This window comes from Megalobrama amblycephala, linkage group LG22 (assembly GCF_018812025.1).
Source record: "Megalobrama amblycephala isolate DHTTF-2021 linkage group LG22, ASM1881202v1, whole genome shotgun sequence".
Lineage (NCBI taxonomy): Eukaryota > Metazoa > Chordata > Actinopteri > Cypriniformes > Xenocyprididae > Megalobrama > Megalobrama amblycephala.
Window position 1 is genome coordinate 10,012,240 of NC_063065.1, and position 19,462 is coordinate 10,031,701.

At 37.2% G+C, this 19,462-nt stretch overlaps 1 long non-coding RNA gene across 1 annotated transcript in view; it reads right to left on the bottom strand.

The window, feature by feature from the left end:
• The window catches only part of LOC125258262, a 68,409-nt gene that overhangs the window by 14,212 nt on the left and 34,735 nt on the right, over positions 1-19,462 (bottom strand). The window lies entirely within an intron of this gene.

The window sequence follows — 19,462 nt, forward strand, 5'->3', positions numbered from 1 at the left end:
ACTTTCTTTTTTCTTTTGAGTTCAGGAAACTGACATATTTTAAGTAATCTGAATTGTTTCATTGTTTTGAGTTTTATGAACTTGTTTCTTTTAATTTAGACAAACTTAAATTTACCTGAAACTGGGATTTCTATTTCTGTTATTTGTTTGTTTGTTTGTTTGTTTGTTTGTTTGTTTATTTAGGGGTGGGGGTTACCATCATGGTGATGAGGGGAGAAAGGGCTTAATTTGAGAACAGGTATTTCATAAACTGATTACCCAATTTTTTTTAGTTTTGCCAACTTATTCAGGTTTACAGTGTATTAACCAACAGTATATAAAACACCATCAGCGGAAATAGCCAATTAGTCACGTGGGTTTAATGTTCGCTATGTTCGAATTTATTCGCCAAATGCGTTTCCATCTCCCATTATTCGCATTTGCCGTTTCCATCACTCGTTTCTGATGCGATACTTCAAAATGCACATAAAAACAGGGTGATGGAAACATAGCTAATGTTGCAGATTTTGAATCAGTAAAGCACCATTTTTACTGTGAAAAGATCACTTTCGATAAGTCTGCAAGAAAGATGTTAATGCAAGCGGGCAGGTGGTCTCATTCCTGTTTATGACCTTATAGGTCAGTGTCCAGCTCCTTGAGTTTCATCTGTTTGACCTATGAGGAGTGACACTCTTTTGAGACATGGCACATTTTGAAAAGTGCACTTACATAAACACTAGTTATGGCAATGCACAGTGTGTGACAAATGATCACTAGAGACAATGGTAACATTAATAAAACATAATGTACAGCGACAAGAACATCTCATCACAAATGGTATGTTGGAAAGCAGAGTGAGCACATAAGGACAAAAACACATAATTGCTCACACATACACGCCCTCATTGTACCTGTACGCATTAAGTGGACACCTGGGAGAGTTCAGACAACACCTGTTCAACTCCTCAAATCATGGCCATGCTCTCTTTATACCCAGGTGGCCACAAAGAGACACAGACACCCATGTGGGGAGTGTCCTAAAAATAACAACATGTCCCTCTCACTAGTTATTCAAGTCGGATTTCAAGGAAGGGGTTCTGGTGAAAGATGAAGTCATTCATAAAGAGCACAATACTGGGTGTTAACTACAGTAATTGCAGTTAAAAATGCAATTAGGCTGAGAAGAGTATGTATTTATGTGCATTTGTTTCTAAGTAAATAACTCTCCTAACCAGTTATGTAATGAGAACTGATGAGGCAAAGTTCGGCTGCTTGAGTCAGCAAACACATCTGAAAAGGACCCTGGAACACATTAATCATGTTTCAACTCTCTCAACTAATAATGTATCACATTTTCAACAATAGCTATAATTAAATGAACTTTTTTTTAATTAAATGAACTTTTTTTCATGAAGTTCACGAATTTACAGCTGCCATTATTGAAAATTTAAAGCCTAATACATTATTTATGAACCATTTAACGGATACTGATTATGTTATATGATAGAGAATGAATATATAAGAATGTATGAAAGAATATTTGCTGATTTCCTACATAACTATGCTAGTTTCTTAGCAGACTTTAAAGGATTAGTTCACCCAAAAATTAAAATTCTGTCATTAATTACTCATTAATTAATTACATGTTGTTCCAACCTTCGTTCATCTTTGTAACACAAATTAAGATATTTTTGATGAAAAGCCTCCGACTACAGTGAACTAACCCTTTAAAGTTCTATATAGAATCCCACTTTTTCTAAGAGTGTAGTTTTCAACTCAGAGACCGTTCCCTCTCTCATGCAGTTCGCACACATGGACTCGTATAACACAAAATCATGTATACACACTCTTCATTTGAATGTGACATTACCACAGTCATTAACTGGAGCTGACAGCTGTGTGTACTCTGACTTGTGTGGCTCTCAGTGCAAAGGGATCTTTGACCTTAAACACACGTCACACTTTACGCCACTCTAATGCTCATATACACACAGGCACCCTGTATATGACCCCACTTACAACACTGTTGTCCACTTAACCCACTGAACTGTTTTAAAGTACCAGAGAGAGTGACATGGCATGATCTGGGCCCACACTCTATTCTTGACTACACTAACATTTTTTATAGTGTATACTTTTTATACTCTAGTTTTAAGCTCCACAGCTCAAGAAGAATAATGTGCTGACGTCAAGGCTCAAATATATATGGAGCTTTTATGGGGTGTATATGTAACAAAAATTACAACTAATAATTTATTAGGTACAACATTTTCAATGATAGCTATAATTCATTTTTATATGAACTTTTTTTAAACGTTTACAAATTTACAGCTGTCATTATTGAAAATGTAAAGTCTAACAAATTATTTATGTACCATTTAACTGATACTGTAAAGAATATATGACAGAGAATGAATATATAAAAATAAATTAAAGAATATATGCTGATTTGCTATACATAACTATGCTAATATCTTAGCGGACCACTTTAAGCTTATCCACAAACTAATAAAAAAAAAGTTAAACAAATAAAACAAACAATAATAACAAAATTACTGTACATTGTCCATTGCATAACTATAAAGAAATATACTCTGTTATAAAGAAATTTCTGCTATATACTCTGGATTGAAAACTAAAGCCCAAAGTATACTTCACTTTTTACGTGTACGGGTCAGGGTCAGCTTACAGTGCGCGTGATGCTCATTTCGCCATCAGAATAGTATGCGCATACTGAACGCGCACCGCTGAATTTTTGTAACCGCGCACAATTTGTACATGCGCATTAAATTCTTTTTGCAGTAATTACTTTATCCACAAGGTGGCAACCGTGCCCTGGGGGGGCAACGATTCACAAGGTCGTCAAAGAAAAACTGCATAAACAGAACAGACTGGTGTTGTGACAAATTGAGTCCTCCATCGAAATCAGGTCTCCCTAAACTGTCAGTTAATGATTATCCTAAGTATATACAAATTATATTAATTTAAATTGTGCATAACTATATAAGGCGTACAAAAACACACACAGGCTAATCTCTTATATGTATGCTATGCTATAAGCTAACTAATACAGACATAAATGGTCATTATAACATAATTGAAACTAGGGCTGGACGATATATCGCATGCGATTGTCACGCGCATTTCGTCAGTAAAGCCGGTTCCCTGATTACCGCAAAATCGCCATCACCTGCTTTCAAATGCAGCAGCATTTAATAGACAGAGCTGTAGTTCACTGACAAGCTACGCAATATCGCGTTCATTATCGCAGATGAATCGCCTTCGATAATGAACGCGATATTGCATAGCTTGTCAGTGATCTACGGTTCTGTCTATTAAATGCCGCTCCATTTGAAAGCAGGTGATGGCGATTTAGCGGTAATCAGGGAACCGGCTTTACTGACGAAATGCGTGTGACAATCGAATGCGATATATCGCCCAGCCCTAATTGAAACAGCATTTATCATAACATGACTTTGTAGGAATTGTAATCAGGCACTAAAGAGTGTACCTATTAAAAGCAATTTGAACCAATGTGATCGCTTGTAGCAATTTGTCACTGCACAGGAACGCATGCAAGCTACAGCAACAACGAAGGCCTACACAGACGAGAGATTGTGTGAAGAGGTTAGAAAATACCCTCATTTGTACAACTCTAGCATGAAAGAATACAAAGATGATTACATGAGTTGTAACTCACAGAGGTATTGAAATTTGTCGCAATATGCATGCGTAGGGCTGGGCGATATATAGCATGCGATTGTCACGCGCATTTCGTCAGTAAAGCCGGTTCCCTGATTACCGCTAAATCGTCATCACCTGCTTTCAAATGGAGCGGCATTTAATAGACAGAGCCGTAGATCACTGAAAAACCACGCAATATCGCATTCATTATCGAAGGCGATTCATCTGCGATATGAACGCGATATTGCGTGGCTTTTCAGTGAACTACGGCTCTGTCTATTAAATGCCGCTCCATTTGAAAGCAGGTGATGGCGATTTAGCGGTAATCAGGGAACCGGCTTTCTGACGAAATGCGCGTGACAATCGCATGCGATATATCGCCCAGCCCTATGCATGCGTTTAACGGCTATGTACATGCACGAGTCAAGTCAAGCCTTGCAAGGCTGTGCGTTCGACCTACGTGTTAAAAAAAATTAAGTATACTTTGGGCTTAACACGAAAACTACTGAAATAAAATAAAATATAAATATTAGATGAAAAACGTAAACTAAATTGGCAACAAACTGAAATAAGTAAAGTATTACAAAAAAAACTACAACTGAAAAGTAAATGAAAACTACTTAAAACAAAAACTAATAAAAATGACATGCAAATACAATTACTACAAATAAACTCAGATTAAAATGAAAGCCAAAAAACAATACTCAAATATATAGTATAGTATAGTATAGTATACTATAGTATAATACACTATATACTATAGTATAGTATATACACACAATACTCACACTGCTATAAACTATATTTGTATACTGCAAAAACTCATTTACTCTTTAAACTAACAACACACTTTCATGGTGCACTGATAGTCTAAATTAGCATAAATATGCCAAACCCACAAATAATCTTCTGTTATTGCTCCAAAACAACCTCATCACCATCAAACACTCCCACCATACAACTCAGTTGCTATGACATCACCTTAAACAAAAACAACTCCACGATTCTAGTCCAGTCTATATTATGTGGAAAAAATGGACAATCTATTATTCCCACTGCTAAGCTCAGGATGACTCAGGATCTGTTACGCGAACATTTACAGAACTGATTGATAATTAATGAATGGCACGATTCACAGAGCCCACTCTTATGACATCAGTGCAGGTGAATAAAGGGGGCGGAGCCTGCACGCTGGCTGGGTGATCATGTAACAGCTGAGTCATTCTCCAGGAGCGCGTTGTGAGTGAACACTGCACACAATGCTGAGGTGGGTGTACAGATGACTCACTGCGAGCAGGAGATGAGTGACACATGAAAGACAGTTTAACTTCACCACTGAGTTACAGTAAAAAAAAACGCTGAGTTCATATACATTAACACAAATCGACATGGAGTATTAAGCGCAGATAGTTATGAGAGAATAAAGTCTGAAGAAAGGCTGTAAAATGTTCATGCCTGGACTATAATATCATAAAACAGAGGGATTAATGTTTTCCAGTAATACACAGCCTCTTAAATCAGTTTAGGTCAGTGTGGTCTAACGAAGGGTAATAATCTGAGAGTGGCTGCCCAGAGGCTGTAGATGAAACATCTCTGTATAGTGATTTCCCATCAGTCTACTGTAAAACTGGGAGGAGTTTCAGGCATTTCAGTTCAGTACCGCCCATGTATTTCTTTTCTTTTTTTGCCAAATTACTGGAACTGGATAGAATAACCCAACCGCGGAACAAAACAACAGCTTTACCTTAACTACATGAACTTTCAGAACAAGATGAATCACAGGCATGTAAGCCAAAACACACTTTGAGTGATTATTCCGCTGCTGTTTTGACACATGGTGAGGAGAGAGATGTAATGAAGTCATGTGTGTTCACGTAAATCACGTTAAACAGATCCACACCTATACACTACAGCAATGTAGATTTTCAACTTAACCATACCAGAGTTTAAGAGTGTTTTTTTTCCCAGTGTTTTTGTGTGAAATAATAGGTTTATATTGTCAACTTGCCAATTAACAAGGTGGATTTCTAAATACTCAAAGGGATTGAAGACTAATGAGGCCTTAAAAAATAATCAGGCTTAAAAAAAAACCTCTTGTGTTAGCAGAGAGGATTGTCCATACTGAGACAAATGTTTGGGTAATAATTAACCCTGAAGTCAAAAGAAAAAATATGAAATTATATTTTGCATCATGACAATGATGGCTATTTTGTACCATTTTCATTACAATTAAAGGTATACTAAATCTCGAACCTGCAGGGAATCGCCCATTTAAAAAAAAAAAACGACAGACAGCAACACGGAGATGGCATTTTTATTGCTCAACAGATAAATTGCCATATGTAGCTCTCTAACAGAGTTCATTGCAAAGTGTTATCTATTGTGAACAGTCATTTCATTATGGTTAGGGTGACCAGATTTCTCATGGTGGAATACGGGACGAGTGGGCAATATGACTATGATATGAGATATTTTATTTCACAATATATATTATTAGATTTATTGAACATATTTTGTTGTTTTATTAAGGGTGCCGTAGAACGTCTTTTTAAAAGATGTAATATAAGTCTAAGGTGTCCCCTGAATGTGTCTGAAGTTTCAGCTCAAAATACCCCATAGATTTTTTTTATTAATTTTTTTAACTGCCTATTTTGGGGCATCATTAAATATGAGTTGATTTAGGCTGCGGCCCCTTTAAATGCTCACACTCCCCGCCCCTGGAGCTCACGCTTGCCTTTAACAGCATAAACAAAGTTCACACAGCTAATATAACCCTCAAAATTGTTCTTTACAAAGTGTTCGTCACGCAGCATGTCTAATCGCGTAAGTATGGTATTTATATGGATGTTTGATAGTGCTCCGTGGCTAATGCTAACATTACACACTGTTGGAGAGATTTATAAAGAATGAAGTTGTGTTTATGCATTATACAGACTGCAAGTGTTTAATAATGAAAATAATGACGGCTCTTGTCTCCGTGAATACAGTAAGAAACGATGGTAACTTTAACCACATTTAACAGTACATTAGCAACATGCTAACGAAACATTTAGAAAGACAATTTACAAATATCACTAAAAATATCATGTTATCATGAATCATGTCAGTTATTATTGCTCCATCTGCCATTTTTCGCTATTGTCCTTGCTTGCTTACCTAGTCTGATGATTCAGCTGTGCACATCCAGACGTTAATACTGGCTGCCCTTGTCTAATGCTCGAACATGAGCTGGCATATGCAAATATTGGGGGCGTACACCCCGACTGTTACGTAACAGTCGGTGTTATGTTGAGATTCGCCTGTTCATCTGAGGTCTTTTAAACAAATGAGATTTATATAAGAAGGAGGAAACAATGGTGTTTGAGCCTCGCTGAGCCATCGGATTTAATTAAAAATATCTTAATTTGTGTTCCGAAGATGAACGAAGGTCTTACGGGTGTAGAACGACATGAGGGTGAGTAATTAATGACATAATTTTCATTTTTGGGTGAACTAACCCTTTAAATCTTTCCCCGCCATTGACGGAATTTTCCGTCATTTATGACACAACACTTCTCCGCCATTGATGGAATTTTCCGGCAATCCATGTTTTCACCATATTGAGGTAGGAGGCGCTATTACGCATCTTCTGAAAGAGTACAGAATCACTGTATCAAAACACAGACAAAAAAAGTAGAAACAAGCAATAAAAGCATTGCTTATGCACGTTGTAGTCTAATGATTTTCTCAGCTTTTTGTTCAAAATTTAGATTTTTTTATTAAACCTACCCACATTTAAGTGTTGATAAAAATTTATATGTATATTTATATGGAAACACACCTAGCAGTGCAGCGTGCTTTCAGAAATCCTCCTCCTTCCCCAGCTCCACCTGTATAGATCTGCTATGGGTAATTCATGTATGCTATATTGTACAGCAGCGTGTCATGTATGTATTGGCACTATTGACTTGCTCTGCAGCAGCAGCAGCAGCATAGCAGATCTATTCCACCAAGACCAAACATATCAACACTGTCATATCCATTACCATGCCAAACAAGAATCAGTTAGGGGACAAGAATTTTAGAGGACACATAGTGTTCATGAAAATAATGTCACAGTGGCAAATACAGAAACGGGTTTCATTTTCTTGACAAAAAAAATATATATATTTTACAATTTTTTTGGGGTGAAATACAACTTTGACATGGTCCTGAGATTCACGCAAATTTCCCCAGATCACATACTGTGGTTTAAAGGTGCCCTAGATTCAAAATTTGAATTTACCTTGGCATAGTTGAATAACAAGAGTTCAGTACATGGAAAAGACATACATTGAGTTTCAAACTCCATTGCTTTCTCTTTCTTATGTAAATCTCATTTGTTTAAAAGACTTCCGGAAAACACGCGAATCTCAACATAACACCGACTGTTACGTAACAGTCAGGGTGTACGCCCCCAATATTTGCATATGCCAGCCCATGTTCCCAACATTATGAAAGGCATTAGACAAGGGCAGCCAGTAACGTCTGGATCTGCACAGGTGAATCATCAGACTAGGTAAGCAAGCAAGAACAACAGCGAAAATGGCAGATGGAGCAATAATAACTGACATGATCCATGATAGCATGATATTTTTAGTGATATTTGTATATTGTCTATCTAAATGTTTCGTTAACATGTTGCTAATGTACTGTTAAATGAGGTTAAAGTTACCATCGTTTCTAACTGAATTCACAGAGACAAGAGTCGTCGCTATTTTCATTTTTAAACACTTGCAGTCTGTATAATTCATAAACAGAACTTCATTCTTTATAAATCTCTCCAACAGTGTAGCATTAGCCGTTAGCCACGGATCACAGCCTCAAACTCATTCAGAATCAAATATAAACATCAAAATAAATACTTTACTCACATAATTCGAAGCATGCATACAGCATGCATGACGAACATCTTGTAAAGATCCATTTGAGGGTTATATTAGCTGTGTGAACTTTGTAAATGTGCTGTAATATAATCGAGAGCTCGTGTGGCAGGGAGCACGCGAATTAAAGGGGCGGCGCGCTGAAAAAATCAGTGCATAGTTAATGATGCCCCAAAATAGGCAGTTAAAAAAAATTAATTTAAAAAAATCTATGGGGTATTTTGAGCTGAAACTTCACAGACACATTCAGGGGACACATTAGACTTATATTACATCTTGTGAAAAAGCATTCTTGGGCACCTTTAAACACTGCACAAAGATATTCAGAATGAATTAACAGCAGTCACTGATTATTTCTCTATACGTTGGGCCCTATTGGTGATAAAACCATAAGCACTGCATATTCTGCATATCTAAATCGAAACTCCACAAACATGTCATCAAGCTTGTGCACTAGCACACGCACAGAGATATCCATCTCATCAGCGCCCTTTGTTTCTTTCTAGATTCTCATTTCTGTTTAAACTAAGTCATGACTGAAATTCATCCCCTGCTGTGCAAACCTCTCTAGATTTTCCCCGAATTAAATGGAAAATCTTATAAGCCGAGCGCCTTTTTCTCTCTCATTTGAACGTGATTACCAGCCTTGTGCTGCTGGTTCTCTCTGTTCTGTCTCCCCGCGTGTGATTTCATTCTGCTTTGGCAGCTCGTAGGTGTAGAGTGTGTCACGATCCTGCAGCGAGTGGTAATCGCTCTCTATATACAGCACCGATGAAACAGACGGTGAGACACTGTTCATTCACAACTCCGCTGCCAGATCTGAGTCATGAGAGAGGGAAAGAGAACAGTGTCCCACTAAGCAGTGGGAGAGATGCAGTGACCTCATTCTGAGTCATGAAGACCGTAGCCTGACACAGGCCTCCGTCACCGTGTGCACGCGTGGATCATCAATAGCCTACATATGGATAATACTTACACAATCTGATTTTGTAGGTCAGATCGTTTCAGTTTAGTGTTCAGCGCAGGGACCACAGTCAAGTCTGGATGGGATTTTGTCTTTACACTTTTAAAAGCTGATTATTTGCCTAAATCATTTAATGTGCTGGATATTTGTGGCTGAAATGAATCTCTCTGACATTAAAGACCCTATGGAATCAAAATGGGTGTTTTGTGGCTTTTAGACTGTCTGTATGCTTTGATGTCACCAATAGTATTTGCTATATGCTCAAATTTTTTTGGCAAAACTTTGCTTATACACATTACTGTTCAAAAGTATTTTTGTTTTAAAGGTTCCTTTTAACTTAATAAAAATGACAGTAAATGCATTCATAAAAAATATTTACAAAATATTTCTATTTCAAAAAATGCTGTTCTTGTGAACTTTCTATTCATCAAAGTAACCTTAAAAAAAAAAAAAAAACAGTTTCCACAAAAATATTAAACAGCACAGCTGATTTCAATTTTGGTGATAAGAAATGTTTCTTGAAATATTAAAATTATTTTTAAAGGATCATGTGACACTGAAGACTGGAGTACTAATGCTGGAAATTCAGCTTTGCATCAGGAATAAATTATATTATAAACTCTAATAATATTTCACAATGTTAATGCTTTTTTGATCAAATAAATGCAGCCTTGATGAACATAAGAAACTTTTTTTAATCTTTTTTAAAACAGTAGTGTACATTAAAGATGCACAATATATCAGTAAAATAACAGTCGCATATAAAATATATTGCATTTAGATTACCTTTTGAAGTCATCTAACACTCACTTAAAGTTAATCTTTAAAATCACTACGAATTTCATAACACTATTGAATGTAATCTTTGGTAAATCTCAAAATTAATATCCATTTTGATATTGTATATTATAATGTTACAATGCCTAAATTCACTGTACAACGTTTTATTTTATTATTTACATATTTTATAAAAAATAATTATTAGCTTATCATTATGAATGACAATTTTACTATTGTGTATTTCTAATAAACATTTAAAATTTAGTTATTCTCCTCCAACAAAACAGTGCAAAAATATTGATGACTCATCCTGCACTACACAGATTTTTGTCCAATGAAATCCTCTCTAGAATAAGAATGTCCCATGTCCCTTTCCTACTGCCAATTCCTAAATTTCTTTTTATATGTCCCGTCCACACTTCCTGTTCCAACAGGAAATACGTTAACACAGGAAAGAAATCTGAACTTGTCAAGTGATTTTATGGGGCTTTTAAGGGCAGCTGTAATCAGAAAATGTGTTTTATTTCTCAATACTGGTTTACAAATGCACAATAAGCTATTTTTCCCCCACCTGCAGTGATAAGTCGAGTCTGAGCCAACAGAGGTCTAACAGACCCACGGCGTGCCACTCAAGTATACTGTGTTCACAACACCAGTATCAGTTTGGCTGCTGCCCCATGACTTCGAGTTCAGGTCACCTAGCAACCGTTCCCCTGCTATTTGAATTTTCATGCATCACTATGTCTGCAGTGATGTCACAGTTGCCCTGGCAACCATATGCCCGACTTATTGTGACACTTGCACTGTAAACTGTCTGTCTATGGGCTAATGACATTTCCAGAGATTTAGGAACAAAGCATTTGTAATGCTTTCTGATAATGTTGAGCAATAGTGAAAACTGTTAAAATAGAAAGAATAATAAGGGAAACTATGTAATGAACTCCTAAACATCACAACAGCAGCTTCTCAGCACCCCCTATTCATTTGTCTTCAACAAAAGCTGTTTCTCTCCAAATAAACTGCACAAAAATGGCTCCATTATAATTCCTCGTATATTCACGCTGCCAAAAAATGAGGCATTGTTATAATCACGCAAATGACCAGTGCTGCCCAGTCAGTCAGAAAGCCACGGGATTGAGCTAAATATAGAGCAGGTCAAAGAGAATGAAGCACAAACCCACAGGCCTTTTTTAGCTCCAAAGACACTAAGCCTCTCCGCTTCAGTTCCTCTTTTTATTTTCTTCTCTTGATTTAAAAGGATGTTTCTGCGTTTCGTTGACCTCCGTCTTCCTTAATCATAGCCATATCCTTACTCCTAATAAAAACATATACAGGTCTCTGCCACAACACTGGCAAAACTAAACATGCAACATTAACAGCACCCACTAATAAGGTCAAAACCTTTGTACAAGACACTTGGCAGGCTTTTCAGTTATGCATTTTCAGACAAGATCATGACCTTTGAACTCTTAATCTAGATGGAGGAGATTGATTTAGTGGCCTTTTGCTCTGAGCAAGGGTACAGGGTGCATACGTTACAGACTTGTCCTTATCCGCCAAACTATAATGATCACTGACCTGAATGTACAAGAACTGAACATCTCGCTTTTGTACAAACCCAAGCCGATGCTTTTGTTCACCTCCCTCGAGAGAGTAAATATCGATGACTGGGACAGTCAGGAGTCGCCGTGGCCAGCGGTAGGAAAAAAAAGTGATAATCTGTCTAGATCACTGCCTTGCCAGAGATAATCTGTCTAGTTCAGAGTGTACAGTACAATGAGGCAGTGCTACAACAGAGAAAAGCCAGGCATGGATATACAGGCACAGGAAGCTGGTGTCCTCTGCCAGTTTGCCCGCTCCCACAAGACAGCAATGCCTTCTGGGTAAATTACAGTCCCAGAATACATGGGGAATGAGGCTGGAAAAAAAAAATAGAAAGACAAATCGAACATAAAATCAGACTGAGAGGCCATCTATATGAAAGTGTACTCAGACATGTTTACAAAATTCACTTCTTAGCAGAGATACACATTTACAATGAACAGCAGTGGTCCTCAACAAGGGGGCCACAAGACTAAAAAGTATTTAAATTAATAAATTATTATTAATATATTCAAATTAATTATCAAACTCTAAACTAAAATTATAAAAAAAAAAATGCATGCATTAAATAAACTAAAATGCATTTCTGATATAATATAATTTAGAAAACACTGTTGTTTTTAAAGGGTTAGTTCACCCAAAAATGAAAATGCTGTCATTAATTAAAAAGGAAAGTCTTACGGCTTTGGAGCAACATGAGGGTGTCATGTTGTTCCAAACCCGTAAGTCTTTCTTTCATCTTCGGAACACAAATGAAGATCCGTTTAATGAAATCTGAGAGATTTCTGTCCCTCCATTGACAGGCTATGCAACTACCACTTTCAAGCCCCAGAAAGGTAGTAAAGACATCATTAAAGTAATCCATATGACTCCAGTGGTTTAATATTTTGTAAATAAAGTGTTACATTATGTTTTTTTGCGCAAACAAAGCACTAATGTCGCTTCATAAAATTGAGGTTAAACCAATGGAGTCACATGGATTACTTTAATGATGTCTTTATACCTTTCTGGGGCTTGAAAGTGGTAGTTGCGTAGGCTGTCAATGGAGGGAAAGAAAGCTCTTGGATTTCAATAAAAAGATTTTTGTTTGTGTTCCGAAAAGTCTCACGGGTTTGGAACAACATAAGGGTGAGTAATTAATGACACAATTTAAATTTTTGAAATACTGGAAATAACCTATATCAGGGATCCTTAGATTATTGTGTTGGACAACAGCAGCCTTTGAGTCAAAAAGTTTTAAAGGGTTAGTTCACCCAAAAATGAAAATTATCCCATTATTTATTAAAGGTCACGTTTTTCGTGGTTTTTTGAAGCTTTGATTGTGTTTATAGTGTGCAATATAACATGTGTTCATGTTTCGCGTGTAAAAAAACACAGTATTTTTCACATAATTTACTTATCTGTATACCACTGTTTCCACTGTCATAAAAACGGGCTGATGACTTCCTTGTTCTATGAAGTCCCTCCTTCAGAAATACGTAACGAGTTCTGATTGTGCCAGCGGTTCCTGTGTTGTGATTCGACAGCAGCTTAGCGCTCCTTGCCCGGAAAGGTCACGCCTCTTACCATAACGTGGAGATGCATGCGCTCAGTGTTATTGTAAACATGTCTTTAATTTTACCCTATCAATTTGAGCCGGAATCAGACCCGGTGATTGGACTGCGGGATGAAAATAACAGCGTTTCGACGACATGGCGACAAACACACTCTACAAACGCAACTCTTGTGTATTCCTGTGGGCGGAGGTTAGTCAAAAAACTGTTTTAGTGACGTCATTAAAGAAGGAAGTAGAGGGATGTAGTCCAAACTGGCCGTTCGATGTAGGCGACTTCTGTTAAATAAAATATCTCGCTTGGCATTGAACTTTGAGCTTTAAAATTTTACAGATTTTATTTATACTACAACATTACACACTAACTAAAGTTTGAAACATGGGATCACGAAGAATGGGACCTTTAACCCTCATGACGTTTCACATCCGTAAGACTTTCAAAACACAAATGAAGATATTTTTGATGAAATCTGAGAGCTTTCTGTCCCTCCATAAACAGCTATGCAACTGAAACTTTGACGCTTCGAAAAGTTAATAAAGAGATCGTAAAACTAATACATATGAATTGAGTGGTTTAGTCCAAATTTTCTGAAGAGACACAATCGCTTTATTTGATGAACAGATTCATCAGCTCACACATCAGTTGTGGGAAACGGAAGCTCAAGCATGTTTGCTTGAGGTGTGAGAATCAAGGAGGTTCATTCTCATGTTACGCAGCATGTTTGAGTTTACACAAGAGGTTTGTTCTCATGCATCATTGAGGTTCGTTTGAGCTTCTGTTCATGTTCGCTGATCAATGTTTAGATGTGAGTAAAAGCCTAAATTAAATCCTTTTATCATATAAAGTGATTGTGTCTCTTCAGAAAATTTGGACTAAACCACTCGATTCATATGGATTAGTTTTAAGCGTCAACATTTCAATTGCGTAGCTGTCTATGGGACAGAAAGCTGTCAGATTTCATTAAACAGATCTTCATTTGCATTTCAAAGACGAAAAAAAAAAGACTTACGGGTTTGGAACAACATGAGGATGAGTAATTACTGACAGAATTTTCATTTTTTGGGTGACCTAACCCTTGAACCACTGAAGAATAGAGCAAAAATATTGATGACTCATCCTGCACTAGACAGATATTCGTCCAATCAAATGCTCTTTATGAGAATGCCACGCCCCCTACACCCACTAGCTGTGCTGTATCTAAAAGCAATTTTGAAAAAGCCCTTTGATATGTAACACCCAAAACTTTCCAACAATAAATACATCAACACAGTAAAGAAAACTTCTGGGATTTGTAATGATTTCCAGTGTCAAAAAGAATACAATGAAATGAGACATCCCAGATAGCGTCCTGCCTGTCTTACAATCTTGCGAGTGCTGGTTTATTGCTGTTCAAGAGCATGTGATTGAACGCTCGTGTGGAATCTAGAGCTCTGCGTAATGTGACAGGTGATTTGTATGGGGTCTGGAGATTGCTGACAGGAAAACAAACTCATTCATTGTTTTCTCGTGTGCTGCTGTTCGACTCAGTGGCATGCTGCCAAGCTCAGGCACTGCCAAAGACATACAAAAACCACTGAAATGTGCAAAACGCATGTTTACTACAAGGCCCACAGATATATATCAAAACAAACTAAAGTGCAACAATTGTTAGTTGGCTGTTTCATGGAGACATGCTCTTAAATGGGCCACTGGAGATGCACCAGTAATGATAATTATGGTTTAGCACTGTAATCATGCAAATGGATCTTAAAGGACTTGACAACATAGAAAAAAGCTTTTTTTGTGGTTTTCACTTCTCTTATCTGAGTTTAAGGTGAAGAGATGACTATAAGTAAGCCATTTGGTTGATCTGTTTGTTGCTTGTCTGAAACTCCTGACCAGCAATTGTGGCTTTGGGGTGGGACTATCTGCATGCCTGAGCAATGGAAGAATAAAGAGTATTCGAGAAATCTGTCTGAAAACAATTCTAATTGGTGATGCTAGTGGCAGAAACTATACACTTCATCTTTAAGACACCTTTAAGAGCTCTGCTATGATTGGCTAAGGGCCCTTTCTCATGCATTAAAGCACATCACATAGTACCTTTCAAACTTTTATATATATATAAAAAAAGAAAGTATAATATTATAAATTGTATTATAATACAAATGGCCCACTGTAGATGTTGCATAGTGGGTTGTGTCCATGTTCACCATATTTAAAAAGTTTGGTGTCAATAAGATATTTTAACGTTTTTTAAAAAAGAATCTTATGTTCACCAAGGCTGCATTTAATTGATCAAAAACAGTAAAAACTGTAATTATGTGAAATATTTTTATTTTTTTTTAAGCAAGACTACAGTCTAAAACATTTTTTCATGCACTGGTCAATTTTGAGATTTTGGCTTTTTACAACGTACTGTTTCAGACTAGTGGAAAGAAAACATCCAAAATACACTTTTACGTGTTTATTACACTATATACAGTGGGTACGGAAAGTATTCAGACCCCCTTAAATTTTTCACTCTTTGTTATATTGCAGCCATTTGCTAAAATCATTTAAGTTCATTTTTTTCCTCATTAATGTACACACAGCACCCCATATTGACGCAGATTTGATTTGCAGATTTATTAAAAAAGAAAAATTGAAATATCACATGGTCCTAAGTATTCAGACCCTTTGCTCAGTATTTAGTAGAAGCATCCTTTTGATCTAATACAGCCATGAGTCTTTTTGGGAAAGATGCAAACAAGTTTATCACACCTGGATTTGGGGATCCTCTGCCATTCCTCCTTGCAGATCCTCTCCAGTTCTGTCAGGTTGGATGGTAAACGTTGGTGGACAGCCATTTTTAGGTCTCTCCAGAGATGCTCAATTGGGTTTAAGTGAGGGCTCTGGCTGGGCCATTCAAGAACAGTCACGGAGTTGTTGTGAAGCCACTCCATTATTTTAGCTGTGTGCTTAGGGTCATTGTCTTGTTGGAAGGTAAACCTTCGGCCCAGTCTGAGGTCCTGAGCACTCTGGAGAAGGTTTTCGTCCAGGATATCCCTGTACTTGGCCACATTCCACTTTCCCTCGATTGCAACCAGTCGTCCTGTCCCTGCAGCTGAAAAACACCCCCACAGCATGATGCTGCCACCACCATGCTTCACTGTTGGGACTGTATTGGACAGGTGACGAGCAGTGCCTGGTTTTCTCCACACATACCGCTTAGAATTAAGGCCAAAAAGTTCGATCTTGGTCTCATCAGACCAGAGAATCTTATTTCTCACCATCTTGGAGTCCTTCAGGTGTTTTTTAGCAAACTCCATGCGGGCTTTCATGTGTCTTGCACTGAGGAGAGGCTTCCGTCGGGCCACTCTGCCATAAAGCCCCGACTGGTGGAGGGCTGCAGTGATGGTTGACTTTCTACAACTTTCTCCCGACTGCATCTCTGGAGCTCAGCCACAGTGATCTTTGGGTTCTTCTTTACCTCTCTCACCAAGGCTCTTCTCCACCAATAGCTCAGTTTGGCTGGACGGCCAGCTCTAGGAAAGGTTCTGGTCGTCCCAAACGTCTTCCATTTAAGGATTATGGAGGCCACTGTGCTCTTAGGAACCTTAAGTGCAGGAGAAATTTTTTGTAACCTTGGCCAGATCTGTGCCTTGCCACAATTCTGTCTCTGAGCTCTTCAGGCAGTTCCTTTGACCTCATGATTCTCATTTGCTCTGACATGCACTGTGAGCTGTAAGGTCTTATATAGACAGGTGTGTGGCTTTCCAAATCAAGTCCAATCAGTATAATCAAACACAGCTGGACTCAAATGAAGATGTAGAACCATCTCAAGGATGATCAGAAGAAATATATGAGTGTCACAGCAAGTATTCAGGGTCTGAATACTTAGGACCATGTGATATTTCAGTTTTTATTTTTTAAATCTGCATTAATGAGGGAAAAAAAATTAACTTAAATGATTTTAGCAAATGGCTGCAATATAACAAAGATTGAAAAATTTAAGGGGGTCTGAATACTTTCCATTCCCACTGTACTTCGGTATCTACATTTCTACAATTGTTTTTTTTTTTCTGATTTATGGAGTGATAAAAAATGGAAAATCCAAAATTCCCCCAGTAAAAACAGAAAGAAATATTAAAAAATATCCCCACTTAGGTCAACTATAGTTTTGCTTTTGATACACTGGCAACACTGATGGGAAGTTCCTGCAGAAGATAACTGGGAAATCCATCCTCTCATTGGCATTTGCAATGATGTCACAATGGACTTACCCTTATAAAACAAAGCACACAAGCTTGAATTCTGTTTAAATATAATTTTGGATTACATAAAATGAGAATGTTATTCTGTGGGTCATAACAATTGACAGATACTTGACAAGTACTGTAAGAAAGGATAAAATGCAAGAAATGGGACTTTCCATTGCAGTTCTGGCAGAGCAATACAGGCAGAAGGTATAACTACGGAGCCCCTGGTGATGGAAAATATGAAATGGGAGGAAAAATTATGTCAATGCTTTAACGTTCTCTCGCAAATGTTTTGCGTTCTGCCAAGAAACACTTTTCAGTTTTCCTCTCATTTTTTTCCCATCACCATGTCCCTTTAGAGGCTCCGTACATAACAGGTCTATCCTCACAGCGATCTCACAGCAAGCCTAAATAGACACGCTCAGGGGAACAGTTCGCTAATCTTGGACCCTGTAGCTCAAAATAGAAAAGTCTAAATTATACCTGGATTTCCCAAACCTGCAGATACTTCATTCAGCCAAAACTACTTACAGTTTAGTGCAAGAAATTTTCAAGACAGTTTCGAACTACTAAGACAAGCGTGTCTCAGACAAGTGCTCAATTTGATTAGCATACAACATGACCAGTGTTGTTATTTTTAACTAAAACTAAACTCAAAACTGTCAAAAAATAAGCTTAAAAAATTTAGAAAGAAAAACAGAAATGTTGATTTTGCAACTAATTGAAATAAGTTTAAGTACTAAAATTATTAAAACTAAAAAATAATTGAAAGTTAAATAGAAATGTTAAAAAACACTAAAATAAAAATGACAAAAGTATGTCAAACTAAAATTAAAACTGAACATATAAAAATAAAACAATTCAAAATATATAAATAAATAATACTAAAATACATGACATTTGACATGACATACTATTTTACCATGTTTAAATTCATTACACAACTGTAAAACTCAATTAGCATGTTTACATGCAAACCAGTAAACTGACAACACTAGTAAACTGCGTTTACTTGACTTTATTAATAAATCGGGTTATTTCCCTGTAGTGACATCAAAAAATAATCATTTTCGTATCTCACTCTGAGTATTCCATATGTTATATCAGCTGTGATGTTAAATAAAGCTTGAAAAATGTCACTGAGAAACTTACGGCTCATATATTATTCTCTCCTGTAGTTACAGATGAAGCGTTTTGACTGAGCCACTTCTACTTCTGCTGCACGAGAGATAAGAACACATTTTTACAATTTTCTGGGTCTTGAAAGAGTCTGCGTTTGTGATATATTTCCTTCTTACTTTCCTGCAAAACATTCGCTCTGTCTGGATGCATTTAAATCTGCACTAAGGATGCATTTCTGTCACGTATCACACGTGTGCACTTCAATAAGCCGACAGAAAGCAGTTTAATGCATTTACATGCCGCGCAAAATCGGAGTAAGAGGCAAAAAACTACCTGTTCCGACCGGTTTATGCTTAAGCCGTTTATGACCTTACTCCGATAAAAGAAAAAGGGTTACCGTGTTTACATGACCACGTTCGTTGTCGGCTTATTAAGCATCAATAAGTTCAGAATACACAAAACATTTGAGAAAAACGTATTACCTCAAAACATTTAAGTAAACTAACTAATTTTTTTAAGTTAGTCGAACTTAAAATTTTTGTGATAAGTGGGGTGGTGCCGAGAGCCGCGGAAGCGGAGCAAGGCCAATGTGGTGCACAGGTGTCTCTCATTAACAATCACGTCACCGGCATCCCTTCGCTCACACAGTTCTCAGCC